Here is a 5253-nt window from a genome sequence, read left to right on the forward strand (position 1 = left end):
TGACAGAAACTTTGCCTCCCATTGAAAGAATATTCCAGAAACTTCGCCTCCCATTAAAAGAATATTCCAAATGAATGAAAGTAAGGGTTAACAAAGTGGGGGAAAATCAAACATGCCCTAGAACCCGGAAACGAGGGAATACATCAACAACTCCGGCATAATTTTCGTACATGCGCCATGCATTATTGCTTCGCTTCGCTGGCCAGCGCCCATAAGGAAGGGAGAATTTTATACGGAAACCAATATTCAATGAAAACTTCGTGGAAACCATATTTTGAAGTTTTGAAAAAAATCTGAAAAAAATACAGGATGTTAAGAGGATGATGTTTTATTGTCACACAAAATTTCAAGTTGAAACACATTACGAGATGTGAGCTATAAAGAAACAAATTCAGCCCTGAATAGTGACATTACTGTTCGACATTTTTCAATGCTGATTTTGTCTTTTTCATAGCTCACATCTCAAACTTGATTTTTTTTTTGTGGCAATAAAACATAATTCTCTTAACATCCCGTATTTTTCTAGGTTTTTTTGAAACTTCAAAATATCTTCTTATTGTAATTTTCATCGAATGTTGGTTTCCGTATGATATTTCGGGCAATGCCCTCTCATGGAACGGCATTGTCGAGCCGATTCCCGGTCATCCATGGATCTCATCTCCCATAGCCGAAGAAGTGGAAGCACGCATTGCATACGGAAGTGATCGCCGAGTGGGCAGCGCGAACGCATTTCCAGCATTCATTGGCCATGTGAAAACGCAGGTGCCGGGCAATGCACAGCACGAGCACGGTGCAGGCTCGCTCAGGCTGCGAGCGCGAGGGGACGAGGCCCAGTACAGTAGTACGGCCGGCACACTGCCTCACAACCCTACTGTGCGTACGTACGTGCCCCGCGCGCCGAGGCAAAACTCGAGGCATTACTAGTGTCATGGTCGGGTCAACATCACGCCGCAGAGCATGGATCCACTCAATCTGCCGCGCCCGAAACCGGAAACGGCACGGCAGGCCGTGTTTATTTTCTTCCCAGGCGCCGCGCTGGTATACACACCGCAGCAGCACCGCGTGCGTACGTGCGTACAGATCATTCAATGCCGTGTGCTCTGCCCAAGGATGCCCTCTGCCGAGCTATGGCTCTGCTCGCGTCTGGTGGTAAGGTTTTGCGTGAGACGGGGATCATCGGGAGAGGGAGCCGTGAATTCATTGGTCTCCCTCGTGGCTTTGGCGCCTGCGTGCTAAGAGCAAGCGAATGGCCAAAATCAATGTCGCTGTGGCGGTGGGTGCACTGGAGATCCGTTCTTGGCCGGCCTCTGCGCCTCTGCGACTGCTTTGCATCGTGTTGCGCGACCGCTGCTCCGGCCGGTTCCACAGTCACCGTTCGTCGAGGCAGTAGCATTCATGATGGTTCAGGGCTTGAGGACCGTGTTGTTGGAGCTCCATATCATCAACTTCTTTTTCCTTGCGAAGATCGTCTAATCAGCTCGGGCATTTTTGCATTGCGAGTGTTTCTCAGGCTTTTCGTAAGATTTTCCTTTTTTGCGGGTGAGGTTTTTCGTAGCGTTTCAATCCTTTACCTTTGGATCAAAACAATGGTGCCACCTAAATTTCTATGGAATGAATTCCTATGCCTTAGTTCCATGGAAATATAAACATCCGCTCCTACTGAGTGTGTGTAAAGAAATTGAAATACTATTTAGACGTTTCTAAAAAAAATCTACTAGTGTGATATCAAAAACGCTTTTATATTATGGGACAGAGGGAGTAGCAAGGAAGGAGCTATTTTTGCGGTGGCCAATGTGGAGAGGGGAGTGGTGTAAAATCCAGTCGTTCCAAGGTAGGTTTGTGGAGTGTAGAAATTTATAAGCAAATATGATGATCAAGCTTTTTAGTAGTCACTTCTATAAACATGATGTATTTTGTGCAACATACCTCAAAGGTTTTCTATAACGTTTTCATGGTTTGCACATGTATTGATTGGTAAATACTCCCTTCGTCCGGAAATACTTGTCCGAGAAATGGAAATGGATGTACGTGACGTACTTTAGTTTTAAATGCATTCATTTGTATTCATTTCTACGACAAGTATTTTCGGACAGAAGGAGTATGTTTATGTTTTTTAGGGATTGCTAAATACTTAACTATGCTTATACAGTACCTAGCTTTCCGGCTGGTAAGGTAAGACCAAACGCTCCGGGTTAAATCTTAAGATCAAAACACACATAAAGACAAGGTCATGGAAGGGAGAATATCCATTGTGCAGCCCCACAAACAGAAACCCTAGGGCACACAAACAGCCCATCCGTCCCCTCTCTCCTCAAATAGGGCCCATGAACTCTGTCTCATGATCAAAAAGATCCTGCACATAGTTCACAACTTCACACAAGGCACTATTTCCCCACAAAAGAAAAGGCGACACTATTTCCCCTAAAAAGCATAAGCTACTATTTATTTGGTGTTGCTAACACTATTTATATTCTCAAAAGGAAAGACAAGCTACTGCTTTTCTTCTTATCCTAAAGGTTGGTGCAATTTTGTTATATTGCTCAAATTCGTTTTTAACACATATTGCTCAATTTCTCCTAAGCAAGTCATTTAAAATCAAAGATCGTTTCTCCCAAGGGCTTGTTCACTCAGAACCCCCATTTGTGTGGTGTGCCTCCAAATTATCTGGACACACGCATTCGTTTGACAGGGGAGACATCGTTTGGATAGACTTACAAAGCTGAGACATTTATTTTGAGACGGAGGAAGTATTTTGTTACTTTGTTGTTCGTTCGGGGAGGATTTGTCCATTGGAGATGCTCTTACGACACTGAGTGCAAATTGCTCCTGTACTATGTAGTTACAGAGTGTATGCTATCGGTCCATAGACCAAGTCTGTACGTCCTGAGCGACTGGCATCACACACGCAAACTGCCATAGACACGATCACATGCCTCCCTCGCCCTCGCCCATGGCCATGGACAATAAAGCAAAGGAACGTTTCCTTCGCTTCCGTCTCCCTGTCCTCGCCTCCGCTCGCCGCTTCGCAATGGCGAGCGCGGCGACGGCGAACGGCAACTCATACAACCATACTGCCCCTCCTCCCCCTCGCGCTCCCATGGCGTCCCCTACGAGGGCGTCTCCTCCAATGTAGGCGCGGGAGGGCGGCGCCGCCGCCACCACCAACGGCAGACAGGGTGGAGCCAGGCATGCATTCATCACTATCCTTAGTTTCCTACCACTGGCGACGAGAGGTGCACAGAAGGTTAGGGTCTTGGGAGCAGACTTATCCATGTATACATCTCGACGGCGTATACGGAGGCGCCGGAGTATCGCACGGATCTATGGCATTCTTGGCGCCGGCCCCTCGGTGTGTTCTTGATAAATTTTGCAATGTTATTTTTTCTAGAGTGTAATTTGTTGTGCGGAGGATCTTCGCGAATTCTCCAATGTTTGAAACATTTTAACTTCTTTTTTCTCGAGTTTTTTGGTGATTTCATAGACTAGAAAACAACAGTAGGGGACTGAAAGGTGGGTGTATTTTGAGGTAATTCTTATGTGGGTTCTTGAGTGGCCACAGACCCACAGTGTGGTTGATTGATTCTGAAGTCCATACCTTGTGAGATCATGCTCACTGCTGTTTTTTACAACCGCCAGTTTGCTTGAATGGTACCTGTGGACTGTGGTTGAATTCTTGGAATGCTCTTCTGCACAGGGGTCAAGGTCTGGTAACCTGAAATTGTTCATTCATGTGATATCGCTTAAGGCCAAGCCATGATAAGGTAGCTCATTTTCTTTTTTCCGAATGCGCGCTTGATTGGGAAATGTGGTTCGATTTGTGCGCTGTTTGTTGCAGTTACTGAATATGTTTGGTTGGTCTGCTGATAATAAGATGCCGTGGACTGGATCTGGCATTGTGCGAAACGGAGCCAGTTTTTCACCCTAAGTTTTACAGCTACCAGACTACCATTGATCCTTTCGTGTCAGCAGATACGCTATAACAGCAGAGAGCACACATCAATCGTCGTGCTTGGCATGTGTTGCAACTTTCAGTTATGGCGGTAATCTGTTTTAAGTTTTAACTCATGCTCAAGAGTTTGTCTTTGTACCCGCGTTTTCTTCTTTTACCGACTGCGATTGCGCATGATGAGCAATTATTTCCTCGCGGTTGAGCTTTCATGGGGACGGCTGAAACCATCATTCAGAAAGAGGAAAACCATCTTTAATCATGGTGGATACGCAACGGCGCGGCCGAGCAGAGCAAAGCTCTGCGCCACCGCTCGTCCGACGGCGCGCACGGCCATCGACTTTGCAGTTCTTGTGGATGGGCGCACCTCTTTCCCCGCCGGCAATGATGGCCACGGCTGTGGAGCGAGCGTCGAGGCATCCGGTCAGAGGCTCACGCTCCCCCTCTTTCAGTTAGTGCCGGCCGGACCCAATAGCTCTGCAATTATTTCGGGAAAATGCCGGTCCGCTCGTTGCCTGGCGCTCAGTGACTGACGACGACCCCGCGTTCTGTATCTGGGTGGGCTACAAGCCTGGCTCCGATGAGCTCTGCGCCGTCCAGTTATTTAGACGGGTGCCTTTCTTTCCTTTTTTTTTGCGGGTGCCTTTTTTTCCGGTGATTCATCATTTGCAGAGCTCCGGTGGGTAGCTGTGCGATGGAACTGCGTTCTCCTCTGCTTCGCAACTGGTTACAAATTACGATGTGCTCGAGTGTTTAGGTCTTGTTTGCGGACATGTTTTGCAAAAATATATATATGTCAGTAGGGTAAAAAAGATTGCTTTCATTGAGAGTTGAACTCAAGACCTCCCGCTTACTAAACGGGTGCTCTAACCAACTGAGCTATGAAAGCTTTTTGATGTAAAATTAGAAATTACTTTATATAAACATAAGGTACACCTGACAGCCGTGTCATGACGAGGAAAATGTACATGACCATCGTGCGCATACGTGATCCACAGGCACAGGTTGAGCATGAGGTGAAGAGTGCTGAGAAACAGAACATCTTGCAAACGGCAGGATGATTTTTAACAGGAGACAGGTCTCGAATAGGGGCGGACCTACATAGTGCTGAGTGGGTGCCCATGCCCCGCCCAATTTTTGAAAATTAAATAGAAATAGCTTGTGTTCTAAAGGATATTTTTTGTCAAATTTGCACAATAAGTGCCCCACTCCACAAAAGTTGTAGGTCCGCCCCATGTCACCAAGGCCGCAGAAGCAACTTCATTGATAATGTTGCAAAATCGTACAAGGTGGAATAGTTGCACACG

At 46.6% G+C, this 5253-nt stretch overlaps 1 non-coding gene across 1 annotated transcript; it reads right to left on the bottom strand.

The window, feature by feature from the left end:
• Window positions 1-4761: 4761 nt before the first annotated feature.
• TRNAT-AGU (transfer RNA threonine (anticodon AGU)) lies at window positions 4762-4835 on the bottom strand. Its single transcript has one exon. It is a non-coding gene; the product is annotated as a tRNA-Thr (tRNA).
• Window positions 4836-5253: the final 418 nt, after the last annotated feature.

Source organism: Triticum urartu, chromosome 4A (assembly GCF_056163025.1).
Source record: "Triticum urartu cultivar PI428250 chromosome 4A, HENAU_Tu73, whole genome shotgun sequence".
In the NCBI taxonomy this organism is placed as follows: Eukaryota; Viridiplantae; Streptophyta; class Magnoliopsida; order Poales; family Poaceae; genus Triticum; species Triticum urartu.